The 20664-nt window shown below is 38.1% G+C and overlaps 1 protein-coding gene across 2 annotated transcripts in view; it reads right to left on the reverse strand.

Annotated features, from left to right (window-relative positions):
- Nucleotides 1-20664, reverse strand: part of ADAMTSL2 (ADAMTS like 2) — a 1179463-nt gene that overhangs the window by 708894 nt on the left and 449905 nt on the right. The window lies entirely within an intron of this gene.

Raw genomic sequence — 20664 nt, forward strand, 5'->3', positions numbered from 1 at the left:
GTGGGGTAGTTGAAGTCACCAAGGATCAGGGTGTTAGCATCCTGCTGGTGACAGGTCTTCTGGTTGATGTGGAGTCACCCACCACTTTGATAGTGTGTGATCAGTTGTCAACCCATCTTACAACAAAGAGGTTTGCATTCAGTTTGCTAAGTTTATCAGTAATGCCTGAGTGTGGGATTTTGTTAAAAGCCTTTGCCAAGTTGAGGTATGCTGTGTGCACAGATTTGCCCTTGCCAATGGCCCTGGTCACATTTTCAAAGAAATCCACCAGGTTTAACAGCCGGGATCTGCCCTTAACAAAACCAAATTGGTTCGGATGTCATCTATGTCTTTATTTATGAGGTCCGTGATGATACGTTCCATGGCTTTACAGATGAGGATGGTCAGACTTATTGGTCTATAATTCCCTGCGTCTGTTGCTAAGCCACCTTTGTGGAGGGGAATGACTGTTCCTGTTCTCCATTCCACAAGAACAAAGCCAGTGGTTATGTTGTGATCGAAGAGGGTACTTAATAGTGATGCTAGTTCATGTTTTAGTTTGTTTAGAAGACCGTCTGGGATGTTGTCTGGCCCAATAGAGGCTGTGCTTTTTACCTTAGGCAAGGCTTTAATGACCTGCTTTTTGGATATATAGGGTGGGGGGTTGGGGGCAAGGTTTGTGATAAGTTTGGAGGGGATAAGTAGAAGTACTTTTTGGAAGTAAATATTGTGGGAAGAAATAGCCATGGAATTGTTATAGCTAGGCTTGTATAGGCCCCAGGACCAACCTATGAACCTATAAGGGAGTGAAATTTTCACCAAATCTGTCCGCTAGCAGCTTTGCTACCTACATTTTAAGCTATGTACATAGCTATAAAAAGCCTTATGATTATCTTTGGCTGGGACTTCTAAGTTTTTCTCAAAGTTACCCTTAGATGATTTGACATGTTATTTTATTTGCCTGTTGAGGCTGAGGAGGGTGCTTTTCCATTGTTGGGGCATCGCCTTAGTGACAGCAACTTTTTGCATTTGTTGTAAAGTTTGTTGATGCTGGATGTTCACCAGGGTGGCTTTTTTTTTTACTTGGGGTTCTGGCTTTGATTCTCTCTGGAACAGCCAAATCTATAAACTTGTACAAGTGATTGTACAGGGCTTTAGTGTAAGCTTTGGTGTAGTTACCACTTCCAGATGGGGCTGGGGCTGGGGCTGGGGCTTGGAATGCATTTATACCTTCCCCTAGGAGGGTATAGTTTTCTTTAGTGAAGTTTTATAGTCTGACTTTGTCCGTTGTGAATTCTGGTGTTAGTGATAGTTCAAACGTGACTGATTTGTGGTCAGATTTAACTAATGAGGGTCGTCAGATTTAAGTAATGAGGGTCTGACAGTGGTGTATCTGTTTGTCATGTTAGTAAGGACCAGATCTAGTATGTTTGTTCCTCTTGTTGGGGTTTGAACAATTTGCTCCAGGGCATTTGAGTTAACAAAGTCAAGGATCTTTTGCACTAGTGAGTTAGGGCTGCAGTGGGTTCCCAGTTGATGGTGGAATAATTGAAATCCCCCATGACCAGCGTCTTTGGCAATATTTGGATTGACTCCAGTTTGGTCAATAGGCCTCATGCATATCATGATCCATGGAGAGGGATCTATAACTAGCTATGACTTGAATGGAGGTTTTACTCTCAGTAATCTGAACATGGAGTAATTCTATGGAGTTGTCCAGTCTAATATAGCTAGAAACACTGCCTCCTTTGGTTCTGACATGTTCATTTTGTGGTCTGAAGGTGTGAAAGGCATTATAGCCTTGCAAGGCCAGGGTACTCTCTGAGGCTTTGAACCAGGTTTCTCTGACTGCACAGCATTTACATCCTCCAGTGATAGAAGTGCTTCCAACATGTGCAGTTTTTGGTTTAAGCGTGTAGTGTTTAGCAGCATAACCCTTATTTTGTTATGGTTGGCAATTTTTATGTCAGCAATTTTGTTTTTGAGACCTTGTCTAAAAAAGGCAGTATGGGACAGGCAAGAGCCTTCTCCAGCAGCCGAAATCCTAGTGGTGCTGGGTGCAAACCCTCTCTGGCAAAGCAGCGAGGTTTGACGACCATGTCATCCCAGGCTGTCAGAAAATGGATCCCCTTTGAATGACGCAAAAAACTAAGCCAATTACTGAAATCAATTATGTTTTTGTTTATACTGTGGCCTCATTCTAGGTGAGGGTAATATGCCACTCAAGGCTAGGGACATACCTGCCTGGGAAACATACTTGGAGAGCTCAATCATGTCTCTCTTCATATAGTCCAGTGAAGTACATCTCAGGCCATTCACTGTAACAGAGTCATAATGGTACTTGTTGCTGACTGACCTGAGTGCATACATGATATAATGAATCCTGGCAATAGCAGGCAGCTGACCATGACTTTCTCCTTATCTAACCTGGTGAGTGGGACATCTGTGTCTCTCACTATGGAGTCTTCAATGACAAGAATATTCGTTTTTTTGACTGTAGCACTTTAAGGGATTAGTAGGTGAGGTGCAACCAACTCCACCAACCAAGAATAAGTTAAGCAGTAAATAGTTAAACAGAGTGATACTAAAACTGCACACTAAGAGAAGAATAATCCCTTTGAACAAAGAGAAAACTAGAACAGATCTATTTACTGCTATTCTTCCTTTCTCACTGATTCTAAATTACAAAAGCTACTGAATTTTAAATTAAACTGTTTGAATTTTCATAACACATCAGCCAGAGAGATAATTGCAGAGACACTGACAATCACCAGCTGCAGGGAATCTTCTTCCTTACTATTCAAGCTGTGCTTTCAGCTATATGATTTATAAATATGTTTTCCTATAGACTAGAGTCACACCTGAGTAAAGTTCACATTTACATACAAATGAGACTTTTTACTTGTTCAAGTTATAGTTCTCCATAAACAATCTTATAATTGTTCTTTCACAACTTGTTAGCTTCCTAGAAAAAGTCACAAATCCTGTATTTTCAGGGCCATCAGTTTTGGTCTGCTTCACATGTGCCATGCATTCCACATCATAGTCATAATTGCTGTGTTTCTCAAAAGAAGGAAGTTACAATCTTCAGTTATAAACCACACATACATTTTTATATATTTGCTAGAAAAAGGTCACAAATTTTCATATATTGTCCTGCCACTGAAAAAACAAACATACTGCAATTTCTGTTACATAGTGTTGTCTACCTGCTTCAGGCTTTACCAACAAAACTTAAGTACAGCTCCCATTTTAGTTTCATTCTGATTCAGAAAAGATTGAATTTTTGTACAAACCTCACAACTGTATTCTTAGAATTGCCCTATAATCTGTGTTTTGGATTGTTGCAGAGATACTGGATACAGAAAAATATGTTTGGTTACAGGATGATACATGGAGAAGAAACAGAAAGGGATAAGTCTATGAATATGTTAGAATGACAGACATATTTCATGCTGGGGTGAATCAGATATAAAGAGAGTTCAGGAGTTGAGAGAAAGAGGTCTAGAAGTAGGAGTCCTGAATTGTGATATAAACAGAGGTAAGATTTTGGTGGTTCAAATGGGCATCTTGATTCACTGCTGGGATTGTGATGACGATGGGGAAGAGAGAGAGAGAGAAAGACAGACATGGCATTGTATGTGAGTTACTATAAGAAGGGGGTTCAAAAGTATAGAGAATTGAGCTGCAGTGTGAAGGGGCTGCAGATGGGTACATTACTTCTATGCCAGCACACTGGACTGTGCTAGCACTCCTTGTCATAGTTCCTTCCTGTTTCCATTCTGCAAACATCTGATAAATAAAACAGCTACCCAATGTTTTTTCTGTTCATATTATCTCTGATGCTAATTTAAACTATAATTAACTGAATGCTAGAGGGCTACATCCCAGTACAAGATATTAAAACAGAATAAGTTTTCCAAACAATGTATATCTTTTATTAAAGAGGTTAAGTCTCCTTTTCCTCAATGAATCAATAAATGACTTTGTTTACACTAACCACATTCACTTGTAGCTAGGGGCATGGAAAGTTTACAACCTCATATTTTTTGTACATGAATTGTACCTATTTATGCTGAAATAGCTGTAAGAAAGGCATCTCAAATGCATCAAGATAAGTTCAATGACGACAACAAGGTTAGTTCTCTTGTAAAACAATTTACTCTGGTTGAAATGCATGAGCACATTCAATCCTACAAGAATCCCAGGTTGATAACATAATTCAAAACTTAACTTTCCCACTGAAATCACGGAAACTCTCCTTATCAATTAATGATAGAGGAATATTCCCACTGAGCAAAGACAAAAAGCAGGGAACCCTTGGTCATTTGCACCTCCCCAGGCTATGCTACTCTTGTCCTTACTCACTTACAATTCTCCCATATACCTCAACAAAGCAAATTCTCAATGTAAATATTTACTGTCTTCTATCACTTCGCCCTTACAGCCACTTCTACTGTTTCTAATTATCCATGTTGTTTCCCTCCAGCAAAGTCTCATATTTACTGCAATCTACAGCTATCTTAACTTCACTACAACTTGTTTCTCTTTATCAACGAACAAACATACACACTACTCATCTTTCCATACCTACTGTCTCCTTCCTACTCTTATCTCTCACACCTCCTCTCTTATTTCACTTATGCACAAATGTAAACTGCATATAGTCATTTTAAACCAATTGCCTTTTATTAATATCTGATGACTCCATATTTTACTGTTTGCAGAGTTTCTGTGGTATAGTTGTCTTTCAGGACTGTATGTCCATATTTTAACTTTAAGCTTTACATTTTTGACTCATTTATTTGTCTATTATTTATTACTGCACCAAATGCTGCTACATAAGTTGGCAAGCCTAGAACTATCATCACTCGCCATTTAACTGGTTTGACAGTTATGTCTCAAACAGATCTCGACCTATAAAATAATAAGATCTGTTTTTCCCCTTCCTACCTGCTTCTGTAGGTGTTTCTCAGGGATCCATTTTAGGGCCTTTTTTCTTTCCCATAGTTATCAGTTGCCTGCATTCTGCCATCAAACCTGCCAACATCATTAAATACGCAAGCAACTCCACTATCATTTGCTCTGCCTCTGCCCTTCAAAAACTCCAAACTCTAACACTAGCAACTTTTTCCAGTGTTGAATCTTGGCTAACAGATGCATAATTATTATTAAACCAATATTAAACCAAGCAATTCGCACCTGAACTGCATTCATATATGACCTCCTCCTTTCATACTCCTTCAGCCAACAAAACAAAAACTGAGGATGAATCACATGCCAAACTTTTATATGTTTTTATTGATAAGTTAAAGTTTGAGCAACATATCCAAATTACTGTTCAAATAACTACAAAAAAGCTAGGTCTATTTAATAGATCAAAACTTTATTTGACAGACATTAGTACAAACACACTAGCAACTAGTTACTTATTACTAACCCATCTATAGTTTTCTATGTTTACAAACCTCCAGTATTCACAAACATACTGGAAACAATGGTCTAACAAAGCAGCACAATTTGCTGACAATTTCCAATATGGAGCACATCACTGTGAAGCCCCAAGAGCTCTAAACTAGATGGAACTTCCAAACTATTGTGCTTACTCTCAGCTGCAAATAATGTACAACATCATGTACCTTTCAGGCAAATACTCACCTTTATTAAGCCTTATGCAAAAATATTCACCTGACTCTGTGGTCCAAGGACAAACTCTTACTACTACCAAACAATATCTTATAACTCCTCTGAAGATGGCCTTTATACTCACCATGTCACTAAGCTTTGGAACAAAATTTCCCTAGTGCTACAGCTCACTGAAAATTCACAAAAATTTACATATCTTCTAAAACTACACTTGAAAAAATCATGGATATGTTACTGCTCTTTAACAATTGGTTAGTTAGACTACAATATTAAATGCATAACTACTAAATATTTATTTGTAATGTAACTATATACCCCCAAAAGATCAATTTAGCCTTCACTGTACTGTACTACTCCAGTTACTTTTCCTATGCTCTATTGATTCAATTGCCTACTGATACTGTATTACTCATCTACTGTTTCTTATAGAATAACAAATCATCATACATATTATACGTAACATCTAAATTCCCCAAACGTATACCTCTGATATATAATTACTTATATCTTGTAAAAAAAAAAAAATCTATAATTAGTCCTTTATTTTTTTTCTTTGTCTTTATTATAACTTTTTACCTGAAAGCATATTCTGAATCCGTGGTGGTGGTGCTGCGGTAGTGTTGCCGCCTCCCAGCAAGATGTTGTCCCGTTCGATTCTCAGCTAGAGCGTCTTCTGTGAAGACATGCGTAAATGGACTTACCTTCGTTGAAGGTTGTGCGTTAGGGCCGGCAACTCAGCATGTAAAAATCAACTGCCAATCATTAGGGGACTGGAGTTCCGCTGTGGCGACCCGTAACCGGGAAAAGCCGAAAGACACAACAACCTGAAAGCATATTCTCTTCAATTCTTTATCCACTTTTCTATAGTACTTTTTAACACTCTGAGTTAGACAACTGGTAATATTTCCTGTATATAGAATATAATGTGTTCATGTAATTTTATTTTTATATTCACCATCTTGATTTTAAAAATACTGCTATATTGTTACGGTTACGTAGGTGATGGTTTTACTTTATTATCTTGTTCTAAATGTTCATATGTTATTGCTCCTGGATGTTTTATCCCCAGATCTCCACTGAATAGGGACTTTGACTAGTTGGACTTTTATGGTAAATAAATACAATAAATAAATAAACTGTATTAAACCGCCTGTTTTGCAATTGGAACGTCTTTCTCTGGTTCTCCACTGAACAGGGGCTATCACAGCCTAATTGGACTACCCCAGTAAACAAAAGCAATAAATAAATAATAGACAGAATGAAGAGAGGCCTTTGAGGTAAAATGAAGAAATAATATTCCCAGGCTTGTTTCTTAAAAAGGAATTTGAAGAGAAGCACTAGTAGACTGATTGTATTATAAGGTTTGATATGACAGAAGTCGTACTGTGTAACAGTTATCATTTGATACTGATACTGCCCACTGCTTACATATAACACAGGTCTGAATTTATATACTTTTTTATGACCGAGTAGATTCAGTAAACAGCAGTCTCATAGTTCTCAGACAAGACATAGTTCAAAACATAATAAAAAATCCAGCAGAACTTTCTTACTGTCTGCAGCAGTTACATACATATATGTATTTACTTAGTGAGTGTTAACTTGGGAAGTAGACAGGTCTATGGACTCTTTTCAGCCAAAGATGAACCACAAGGGCAAGGTTAGACAGAATAGGGCAGCCAGTCAACCAGCACGCTTTGGGAAGGAAACTAAAGCACTTCAAAAAAAAAAAACAAGAAAATGCTGGGAGAACATACAGACAGCATACAAACAGTGCGAATATAGATGTCAGGATTAAACAGCATGCCCTCAGGCTGTAAGGCAGAGATCTTACCTTTAAGCAATCATGTTGACTATAAGTACAGGTTCTAGCAGTATCACTACTTATTTGGGGCTCAATACTAAAGGAAGTACCATTTAAGGGCAGAACATGGAGAGATGAACAATATGCAAAGCCTGGTCAAATTTATCCTACAAAATGATATGTAATAAGGAAAAAAGAATTAATTGCAAATACAACTTAAAAAAACAAAAAAAAAATGATAAAATACCACCAAGCAAATTCGCTTACTTCTTGGATCGATGGTCTTGGTGGTATTTTATTATTAAAAAATAATTAATTACCCAGAAAGGAAAAACTTAATGTCTAGTCATGTATTTACTACATTTTGGTAACTCAGTATTTCTGTCTGGTTCGGTCACTTCTTATATGCCAGCGCTCTGAGCTACAGTTGCAAAAAGCTAAGAAATACTCCTGGGATTGAGAAAGGCTTATTGTGATGTAAAAGATTTAACTCCAAAAGTTTCCACATTTTGGTAAGCCTGAGCCATTCAGGGACCATTATCTTACTACTGATTTAAATTGGAACAGACTGTAACATGGAGAATAGCTGTGCAGCAGTTCAGGTGACTGGCTAATGCAAACTGGCCAGGTACTGTTCTTCAGAAATGGCTTAGCAGGGGATTAACATAACAGAGTGATTTTCTTTCTGTTTGTTTTTTTACGAGGAGTGAAAAGTAACTACTGTCAAAAATATGGAGTTCACCCATTCACTCCTATAGAAATGGTTACAACTCATACTGTGATCACAGATAAGTATTGTAGTGCTAATTGTTTGTGTATGTCTGTGTGTGCATTCTCATGTGTGCTTGCGTGTTCGGAGTGCTTGTAGTACAGAAGAAAAAAGCTACTATAGCTAGGTGGGAGACAGATCAGTGGGTGGAGGGTAGCAGAGGTACACCTCACCCAATTAAGAAAATCTAGGAGCATGTTCACATGTATGCAGACATACACACCCACACACATCATATATCTATATCTATGTATATATATATCTATATATATATATATATATATATATATATATATATATATATATATATATATATATATATACACACGTGTGTGTGTGTGTGTGTGTGTGGTTTACTATGACAACACTGAAACTGCTTCAGTCGACTTGCACATGGTCAAAAGGCAGTTTTCCAAGGTAGGCAGAATGTCAAACCAAAATCGATTGAGTTACACTACAGCGAACTGGTAGTGTAAGTCGATCATTTTGGCTTGACATTGTGCAGGGAGGTTGCACTTCAGTGAGGAACAGGGAATTAGCCCATTTCCTCACTGTAGTGCGATCTTGGAGTTGGCATATTTAATGTACAGGGGGTCGGGGGGCAGAGCCCTCCACATGGGGGGGGGTGCAGGAAGCATAGCCCCCCTGCAAAAAACTAGAAGTAATGTACCATTGACTGTAGAGTTCAACGGTACATTAATGTGCATAGCAGGAAGTGAGTGACATCACTTCTTGCTATGTCGAATACATCAAACCATGGTGGTCGATATATTCAGTTTTGCTTTGGGTTTACATTCGAAATTTCATATTCAGCATTTCAAGCCGACCTTATATATATATATATATATATATATATATATATATATATATATATATATATATATATATATATATATATAGTCTGCTTGCTATTCAAAGCATCTACCAGGAAAAGGCTATAAAAAGCCTACAGACCCTTGCATCATCTGTGTCAAGTCTATGGACAGCTTCTCATCTTGGGATTGGTGCTAATGTTTTGCTTCTGGTGAAAGATGAAGAAAAGGAGCATTGTATCCCAGCAAAGTGAAGCTGTGATGAGACCGGCCCTAGCAGTAGCCAGGCAGTAGCCATTCATGTGACTCTCCTCTTTTCATCATTCTTGACAAGCTAATTCTTTGTTTTCAGTAAGTACTGCTCGATTTGTTTCTAACTTCAGAATATTTGCCCAAGTACTTCATCCTTAAATTTTCAAACTCTGTGTATTAGTTTCCCCTCAAGTGTTTGGCAGTGTCTTGTGCAGACACAGACACCTTGTGTGACATTTTTTCTGTAAAAGCATGATTGAAATTTTACCAATCCCTAGTTGTACACATGAGAACTAGTTTGCACTGACAAGCACTGTCTCCAGAGATGCAAACTGATACTCCTGACATTGCTTTATATTCTCACTGCAACTATCTAATCAATAAAAAAGGGTCTGTTGCCATGGATATGACCTTTCCCACCATCTCCATTACCAGCCTGTTTGATATGGGAATCCTGAAGAAATGTAGAAATTGCCTCATGTTTACTGACAACCATTAATTCTCAAACAAACTGATATGGTATGTGAGCTGTACTTACAGTGTCACTTGATGTGAAGCTCTCACATAAAAGTACTCCTAATGTCAATAAAGTTGTCAGTAGTACACATGCTGCACCTATCACACACAATTCAAAGCAGACACATAGACCCACGTATGCTGAGGCACTTAAATGTAACCTTCCTAAACCACAAAGACCTGCTAGATGAAGTACACATAACAAATACCCTCAGCAGCCCCAAATTTACTCTTTCAAAACAACATGCACATCAACACACAGAAACACATCTCATGGAGCCTCTACCTCTAAGCCCATAAAGCAAGCCACCACACAGTCCAACATTCTGGTCATTGGAGACTCCATTGTGAGATACACTGATGTCCCTCTCACCAGGATGAGTAAGGAGAAAGTCATGGTCAGTTGCTTATCAGGGGCTAGGATCCTCCACATCACACACGCACTCATGTCATAGGACCACAAGTACTAGTATGACTCAGTCATAGTCCATGTGGGAGTAATGACCTGAGACATACCTCCCTTGACTATATGAAGAGAGAGACATCATGGAGCTCTCCCAATATGTGTCTCAGGCTGGTATGAGCCTAGCACTGAGCAGCAATTTACCTTCTCCAAGGATGATGCCACAATGTGAACAAAAGGTGACTGACTTTAATAATTGGCTTAGTTTCTAGTGTCATTGTAAGGGGATGAAATATTTGTTAGCATGGAAGAAGATGGTCAACAGACCACGCTGCTCAGCCAGGAATGGTCTGCACCTTTCCCCTCTAGGCTTTCGAGTATTAGCTAAACACTGTCTTTCCCCATAGTGCCTTTTTAATGCAATGCCAAATTGAAAGTACTTTCAACAAAGCAAATCAAAAACAAAAAAAATCTAAAGATATTACCACATAATGATAGGAGTCAAAAAACTTCACTCCCTAGAAGCTCTCTTCACCCTAGAGAATGCGGACATCTGTGCAGTCACTGAGACGTGGTTTAAAGCTGAGGAGAGCACACAAACACTGCAAGGTTATAATGCATTCCACACATTTAGACCAGCTACTACACAGACGGGGACTAAAGGTGGAGGTGTCTCACTTTACATAAAAAATACATATACCTCAAGGCTGGTCAAACATGACAATGCACTTGAGCTGCTCCATGTTGAAATCACCATAGCCATACCATGTATTTAAATTTATTGGAAACACTCACCATCCAACCCAATAGCATATTCATGGGTGACTTTAATTACCCCACTATTAACTGAGAATCCTGTGTGACAGCAAACGTACAGGCACAGAAATTCCTGGATTTTGTAAACACAAACTTCCTGAACAAGGTAGTAAATACACTAAACAGGGTGCAACCATACTGGATCTGGTCCTCACCAATATGGGAGAGTTCTGCACACCCCCCTACTGTAATGTCTTCCCTAGCAACGTCAGACCACAAAATGGTCTCCTTTGAAGTAAAAATAAAACCTTGATCCCCAACTAAACCTGGAATACTCAGGAACTACCCTAAGGCTAACCTCCTGCTATTAAGTTATAACCTGGCAAACTTTCAAGCCCCCATAAATCCTGAGAACACTGCTGCCTATGCAGAAATATTTCACAGAAACCCTGTAGAAAAACATTAATAGCTATATAAAGGCAGCTTTACCCACCAGGAAGAAATACAGAATTAATTAAAAAAACAAGCCACCCTAGTGGAATCACAAAAAACAATAGGATGTATAACAGAAGGAAGAAAATCATAGCAAAAATTAGGAGGTGCAGCACCCAGCAGGATAAAATCACTCTCACCAAACTAAACAAATAACTCCGAGGGCAAATAAAGTCTACCAAAGCTAAATTTGAGGTAAATTTGGCCTCCCAGACCAAGGACACCCACAAGGCATTCTTTAGCTATATCGGCAATAAACAATTGTGTGCAGAGTTCTTTGTAAATGGAGCCACCTGTACTGAGCCAGAAGATATGGTAAACCTACTGGCTGATAAACTCAGCTCCAACTTTACCCCTCCCCCCCAATCTTCCCTCGGGAAATACCATGAAATATAAATCCCCTGCTGTCACTAGAGAACAGGTCCTTAATGCTCTCTCTAAGGCCAAGGACACAGCATCAATGGGCCCAGACAATATCCAAGGATGCCTTCTAAATAACATGAAACATGAAACAGACCCTCTGGAATTGCTACTTAAATGTACCCTCCAAACAGGCTGTGTGTCTTATGAATGGAGAACAACAACAGTCATCCCTCTGCACAAAGGTGGGCCATCTACAGACCCTGAAAACTGCAGACCCTTAATTCTCACTATTCTTATAAGTAAAACCATAGAAAAACTATAATGGAAATGATCATCAGTGCTACAGTAAACCTCCAGACACTGGACCCAGCCCAGTTGGTTTCATCAAGGGCAAATCTTGCTTACTCAACCTAGTGGACTTCTTTGAGAAGGTCACCAAAGCAATGGATGAGGGCATAATGGTCCATAGTACCTACCTTGACCTGGCCAAGGCATTTGACACAATACCCCACTGAGGTATCGTTGACAAACTCAAGAGGTTAGGTACAAACCAGCAAGTCACCTGGTGGATAGCCAACTGACTGACAGAACCCAGGAAGTTAGAATTGGGGAGTCCACCTCTACAAAGTGGTCAGTCACAAGTTGAGTCCCTTAGAGATCAGTGCTTGGACCATTCCTTTTTGGCATTTGCTCCTCTAATGTCAAGGCTAATGTCAGTGTTCTCTGGCTGACTAAATTTGCAGATGATTGCAAATTAGGAGCTGTCATTGAATCTCACACTGACACAAATGTTCTCCAGGAAGAGCTGACACAGACAAACAAATGGTGTCAGAGCCATGGAGTAAAACTAAATGCCAAGAAATGCATAACAGTATCCTTCAGGAATTCATCCACCTCTGGTAATTATCATATTGACAACACACCCCATACAGTTGACCCAATAGTCAGGGACTTAGGGATGCACATAGACAGTAATCTAGCCTTTGACCATCAAGTGTCTACAGTAGTGATTAAATCATTCCATGCTGTGCAACTTATAAACAAAGGAATGGTATCTTAAGTCCAAGAAAGACATTGTTCCACTGTATTCAGCAGTCATCAGATCTATCACTGAGTACAATACCCCCTTTGGTATGTACCTAAACTTGGCATATTCTACAACTGGAATGTCCACAGAGGTTCCTCACTAAAAGAATACAGGGTGTAAGTAAAATGTCCTATGCAGACTACCTCAAAGCCCTATCTCTGTATTTGGTCTCCTACAGGCTTTTGATGGGAGATCAATGCCTGGCATACAGGGCATTGTCAGACCCCACTCTGATGGACCTCCTGCATATCCACAAAACAAATAGCACCAGAATTACCCATTCCAAGGACTTAAACCTTACCTGTGATACAAACAGGACCTGCTGGAGAGACAGGTATGTATCCCAGAGACTACCCTGTCTCTGGTACATGTTCTCTATCCATGTGAAGCAGAGTTGCTCCCTAACCCAATTCAAGTGCAACTTGGACAGTTGGATTGAGAACAGAAAATTCATCCCTGGTTTGGCACCCATGTCTTAGGTAGCCTGTAAATGGTTCATCTCCCAGGCCCCGGCTTGTAAATGTTTAATCTCCCAAGCCCCTGCATAAACTTATCAATGATATCAGAACTTGTCAGAGACTTTGAATGCAAGGCAAGGCTTAAATGTGTATGTGTATACGTATGTGTGTGTATATATATATATATATATATATATATATATATATATATATATATGTGTGTGTGTGTGTGTGTGTGTGTGTGTGTGTGTGTGTGTGTATGTGGATTCACTTTATAATTTCGAAATACTAAAATACCGAATGTCAGTATTTCTAAATCATAAAGTCGAACGTCCATAATCCCGACAGCACACAATCACGAAATACACAATCACAAACACATACAAACCATACACCACACAACAACAAACAAAACACACACAAACACACAAACAAACCTATACTACATGCAAGCAGGACGACAAGCCCCCATGCACCCCCCATGTGGTGGGCTGCACCCCCCACACCCCCTACTTATATATACTAACTCCAAGATCGCACAAACAGACACAAAAAGGAAACACATCCACACATTTCACAGTCCCTCGCATACACACAAACATCACACATATACATGCATCCACATATTCAAACACACACAAACCCCTTACAAAAACTCACTTACCTTCAATTGCACCTACATCCATACACGATACACTCCCAGCACTGCACACCATGTACCGTAAGCCATAACCGTGAATTTGAATTCACGATTATGCACTTTCGCGATTTTCAGTTTTCGACTTTATAATTTCGAAATACTGAAATTCGATATTTCAGTATTTCGAAATTATAAAGTGAACCCGTGTATGTATATGTTTGAATGATTTTTTCGACCATTTGCCATTCAGACAAAAGTACAATCAGTCAAATGTCCCAGGGCACATATGTATGTATGTCTATTAGACTTATATACTCCACATATTGTATGTTTGTGTGGCAACTATCAAGGAACTGATTTAGTGACTTTTTGTACTATGATTACATATTTCCAAATGAATTGCTTAAATCATTGCATAAATTGCAAATGGCACACTTTATATATATATATATATATATATATTTTAAAACATACAAATAGTTTAAAAAGCTGTATAGTCTCTTATGATGGAAAGGAAACACTGTCACATCAATAGCTTGGAGTGCTGGAGGACCTAGAGCCAATAGGAGGATAGTATCAGTAAACCAATCAAAGAAGGGCTGTTTTGAAAATAATCCTATTAAGAAACAATTAACCGTAAGTAGGCACTTGACTCTAGCAGCCAATCTGATAGTGAATTTTATTTTAAATTAAGACTAGCTCAGGGTATGTGTGTGTGTGTTTGGCAGGGTGGTCAACATTCCTATTGAAGGGAATAACAACAGAAGTAAAAACACAGAACAGTGAGTGGATGGTACAAAGTCAAAAGAAAGAAAATAATCAAGACGAGGGAGAGAGTACCAGCGCAGAAGAAAAAAGTGAGCCAAAAATGTATTTATTTTATTTATGTATTTTTTAATTTATTAACCAGGTTAGAGCATTGATCTCATCTAACATTTAGTCTCAGCCCTGACAAAGTAGAAAAATACTACAGAAATGTGCAATTGTAAATACAGAGAAAAGAGCAAACAGCCTGTGCCCCATTATTTGTAAATGTTGTGCTGCTTTGGTGGGAATTGGAGAATGTGTTTCAGAGCCATTTGTATAGGTACTGTAAAGGGTATTATTGATAGTTATATGATTTGTTGATTATCTGGGGGGGTACTAAAGAAGAATTCAATGAATTTTTTGAGATGCTTCAGAAAAGTACTACATTTTTACAATTTACATTTGCAATGAATGTTGGTAAGATTAACTTCTTGGACATTGAGTTCGTAAGGACACCTACAGGGGTAATTCAGAACCAAGTTTATCATAAACCTACTTTTTGTAATGCCTTTCTTTCCTTTAACAGTAACCATCTGTTATACCAGAAAAAAGGTGTAGTTAAAAGTCAGCTGATCAGAGTATCTGAGTTAACAACAGATGATACAGCATGTCTTGATCAGTTTGTGATATTGAAAGGCACGTTTCTTAACAAGGGATACCCAGTAAGTTTATTAGAACAACTTCAAAGTGAAGTATGTGCCCAAAGGAGGGATCGGTATTCCCCAATTTTTGCATCTGGGCTCAGTCATTTTATAATTGAACAGTCTATGCAGACTAGTTCTAAGGTGTCATTGAGAGAAAACATGGTGTTACATTATTCCCTTGAGACTTATGATATTAAGAACATTATTCATAAAACTTGGCATGTATTAAGCTATGATGAGAGCATTAAAAAGATTTTGAGCTCTCGTCCGACATTCACCTTCAAGAAACAAACAAAACATTAAATTATTATTAGAGAAGCCAATTTGTGGTATAGAAGGACCCCCTGTTACCACGAAATGTGGACGGTGTAATCAATGTTTGTTTATTAATACAAACTTGGAAGGTGTTTGGCAAATGAGATTGAGTAGCCTGAGAGAGGGGTTGAAAGTTTTGCGGTAATTCACAGAGTGATTTATTTTGTGATGTGTGGTACATGCACAGCGTTTTACATAGGGAAAACTGTCAACGTTTTGAACAAGAGACTATACCAGCATATTTACAGTATTAATTGTAAAGAACAATAGAAGTGTTTTGCCAAAGCACTCAGTTGAGTGTATTGGATTCAAACAGTTTCATTTTTTGGTATTGGAAGAAACGTATTTCCTGGTGACTGGATGAATTATCTGCTACAAAGGGAAATGTATTGGCAGATTCACTTTGATGCCTTCACCCCTCCAGGTTTAAATGAGAATATCTCTATTATGAGCGAGGTAAAAAGAAGAGCTAACATGGTTTAAACATTTTTATTAAATTCAAGTTAGGGGCTCTTAAGTTATTCAGGGATTATGGCTTTGCCCAAGACGTTACAGGCATTATGCTCATTTTTAATGTTTTTAAGTTTCTTTGATTATGATTGGTTGGTTTGGTGGGTGTGTAATTAACAGCTGATTTGGGGACTATATAAACAGTCTCTGCTTTTCAAATGTGGTTCCAATGATGTCTTATAAAGACAAAAGCACTTAACCACATGTATTTGTTTTTGTTTTAACTTTTTAATTGGATTAAAGAAGTTTTGGTGCAGACAGTCTGATGTGTTTTTTTTGTTTTTTGATTTTTTTTAAACAGAGAAAAGAGCATAGAAGCAAAATACAGTGAGGGGAAATGAAAACATAACACAGATAGTGAATGTTCAGTAGCAGATATATACAGCAGGTCTATATTAGGTAATCAAAACTTTAGGTAATCGAATAAAGCTTGACACCTAAACAGCGAAAGCTGTAAACATTGAATGGCCAATTCGCATATTTTTTCGTAGGGAAAACATTTGCTTGGCCGTTATTGGGAATCTGCCTTTTCTCCACTTTAGAGTGATCTCAGAGTTGGTATATTTAGTTAGGGGGGCACAGCCCCCCACTCGATTAGGGTTTGAATTTTTTTTTCTCCAGCCAAGCTAATTTTTCCCTATGAAAAAATTTGCAGAAGTGGCCATTCGATGTTTACAGCTTTTGCTGTTTAGGTGTCGACCTTTAAGTATTTGATTACCTAAAGCTTCAACTATATAATACAGACCCTATAAAGCTATTTATAATTATATATTCAAATGTCAAAGGTTACACATGCCTGTGTGTTAGAGATTGAGCAGTGAAGGAAAGAAGGAAGGTTAAGTAAAGTTATCAAATGGGTGGCACTGATATTTTGCTTCTAGTCAGATGAGATTTAAGATTAGGATGGAATTGTCTGCAGGAAGTTTATTCTTCAAGATGGCAGGGTGGGGGTTACTATAGTCTGGGATTAAGAATTGAGAAACTGTGGTCTGTGCAATTAAGCTTGGTGTCAGCAGGTCGTAGTCAGGGCAAACAGCTGATGTGGTTTCTCAAGTTGCACGCAGGGGAAAGCCTTGTTAGTTTGACTGCCAAGTGAGAAATAGCTTGACCATTAAGAAGTTTGAATAGTAGAGAACCTAGTAAAACCTGACATCTACATTGGACTGGAACCCACTTTTTTCCTAGGGTTTTTCAATGGTGTTCCTGTTTTGGGGAAAGGGTAATAAACCTGCAGATTTTATGCCCTATTGCTTATCTGTGTTTAATGTTTCTTTTTGATGCTGAAGCTCTTAATGTCAGGCCATGTGCCAGTTGGGCTAGAAAGATACATTTACCAACTGCTGTTCTAGAGGCTTTGGAGAGGAATGCGGACATTTTTATTGGCCCAGAATAAGTGCGTGATAATCATTTTCACAGTGTTATCTAGATGAAGGGAGATGTTTAGAGATGAATCTAACTAGCAGTCCAGGTATTTAAAAAGATTTGATATTTTCTAAGAGTGTGTCTTGATTATCTACAAAGTGTAGAGGGGAAATAATCTCTGTGAATTTTTGTTGGTTCCATAGAGCATGGACTTTGTTTTGGTAGAGTTGGGTAATAAATTTGTATTTCTGATCCAATGCATAATGGAGAGGAAGTCAGATTGGAGCTCATTTTCTTGGGGAGTGAGTGATTGATTTGACCATTAGAGAACCATGTCATTGACATAAAGCAGTAATGGCAGATACGGAATGTCAAGGGGGAGTTTATTGTTATAAATGGAGAATAGGAGGGGAGCCAAGACTGAATCTTGAGGGATACCTTTTTGAACATGGAAGTAGAGAGCGAAGAGTGGGTTTTCATAGTGGAGTGTAAATTTAATAGAAAATTATTAAACCATGAAATAGTTTCTTGATTGATGCCTATGATTCTGTGCTCTACAACATGGGCTTGGGGGTTAGCTAATGCTAAGTGAGGTGGGGATATTTTTTTTTTATTAGTTACACTTTGTTGGCCAGGTTAGCCCCACTAGGTCAATGTTCTCCCAGGGTATATTCATATTGACTTGGAGAAATTTGGCCGCGGGGCTAAAGAACTTCCCCTATTCTTTTCAGTAAGTGATGTGGAATCCTTTACATCCATCTGAGCTACTACCAGCTTAAACAGATGGGGGCTCAGTTGAAACTCTCATCTGAAGGAGTGCAGCATTTCCTTTATGATGCACGGTTGTGTCAGTATTGATAAATTAATCCAACTATCTTGTATGGGAATAGAACTCTTAGCCTTTTGCACTAAAGGTGGACGTTTTACCTGCTGAGCTACTGAGACTGCTATTATATGATATAGTTATTCAGCAAGAAACTTTATGAAGGGTAAAGAAAACCAGAAACAAATGGATTTTAATAAAGTTAGTAGCAAGCAAAACCTGAAAGGGATGCATAGCTCACCTGGAAAACAGGCTGCCTGCCAGTATGAGCAAATACTGTGATAAGACTAAGAAATAATAAAAGGGATGAGCACAAATGGATCTTGAGAAAAGTAGATTAGAAATAAAAGAAACACAGTATCAAAAACTGCGCTGGCTGCCAGAAACAAAGGGGCCTTCCTAAAGCTTCTGCTCTGAAAACACTGACATTGGGGAGTAGGAACCAAAACTATGAATGAATGAAAGGAATAGACGGGCAAGGTGTTCCATAGTTGTAGGGTCTTGATCCTGTAGGCAAGTGGAACTATTATGGGCTGAAATTTCGTTCATAATCCTGACATAAATTTTCAGTGCTTGAGCTAAGATAACTCTAGATAAATGCAATAATAAAATCACTACCCAAAGTCTCTGAACTTAGACTTCATATTTCTATACTTCTAGTAGGCAAAACCCTTAAAAAAAATTAAAAGCTGCCTGGTCCCAATTCACAGATTAGATTCAAAACTACTTCTGCTCTCTGGGTACAGACATAGCTTTTAGACTTGTCAGAGTAGCACAACTACATGATGGATCCTTAATGCTAACACTCCATTCAAAGACAGCCTTCACTGGCATTTTCTTTAAAAATCTGCCTAAAGCTTTTGATCTAGTAGACCAATCCCTCCTCCAAGATACCTGGTTAACATTGGAATAAGCTCACATTCAGTTCAACAAATATCTTTAAAACAGATACATTAGAGTTAAGATCAGATACTGTACTTTTTACTCTTTTCCCCATACCAAAGGAGTCCCCCAAGGTTCAGCTCTTGCACAATTCCCGTTCATCTTTTGTGTTAAACATTCTGTTTATGCATCTCCTCTTCCCTTTCACTTATATGAAGAACAGCAGGAGGCACGGTCATCGAAAGATCTAGTCCCACTCACTTTAACAGTAAAAAACAACTTGGAAAAATAAAACACCTTTAGTCAGTTGCATCCAAAAGCTAGGATATTTGGTAGTAAACAAAAGCAGACGTCTGCCTCCTCCACCCTGACTGGTACACAAATGACAACTATAGTCAGCCACTTCAAAGTGTTACTTCTTTCAAATACTTTGGTCATTAGCTAGATCAAAGTCTAAACTTCACCCAAAAACTGACAAATTACTATTCTGGGTATTTAAGATTCTGTACTTCACATCACAGGTTATCAAGTTAGATTAGCTATTGCCAAAGTATACTTATATCCCAAAATGAATGCAGCCAAATGATAACATTCTCTGCCTTTAAAAAGAACCATACTTCTCCTCAAACTATAGGTGATATAATCTGTAGATTTATACTGAACAACAAAGACCACCGTTGTTCACCATTTATAAAAGTCAGATGTCTGCCTATACAATAGAAAACTGACACTGCTAAGTTCCCTCATTTACAGACTCATACAACTTGAAACCTTCCCATTTTTGAGAGGGTTGTTTCCAACAATGCCCCAGATAACTGCACCCTTCACAATAATTTTTCTGAAGTGATAACAGTTTTTTAATTTTACAGACCAAATACAACTAAAACCTTGTATTCCTGCTTCGATTTCCATAAAGCATTTAAATGACATCTAAACAATTTTGTCTAAAACAGGTACTTAATAATTTACTCTTCAGAATTCCTTCCAAAGCAGGCCCTTAATGATTTACTTCCCATAATTCTCTTCTAAAGCAGGTACTTAATGACTGACTTCCCAGAATTTTCTTCAGAAGCAGGCACTTAATGATTTACTCCCAGAATAAGTATTTTTCTGTACAAACACTAGACATCTCTTCATCTGTAGACTCTTCTCTCATTACAATATACTTTAAATGTATAAAGTATAAAGACTATACATAAACACCTCACCTCCCACAGTTTATTTGTCCACAAGATTTTTATAATGTGATTTATAATCCTTAACTTTGTAATTTCCCTGTTAAAATGATAACTCCTTTAACAGGTTTTTTATTCTACATTTGGGCTAATAATGTTATTGGTCAAC

The sequence above is a fragment of the Protopterus annectens genome, chromosome 16.part0 (genome assembly GCF_019279795.1).
Source record: "Protopterus annectens isolate FY-2018-M chromosome 16.part0, PAN1.0, whole genome shotgun sequence".
In the NCBI taxonomy this organism is placed as follows: domain Eukaryota; kingdom Metazoa; phylum Chordata; order Ceratodontiformes; family Protopteridae; genus Protopterus; species Protopterus annectens.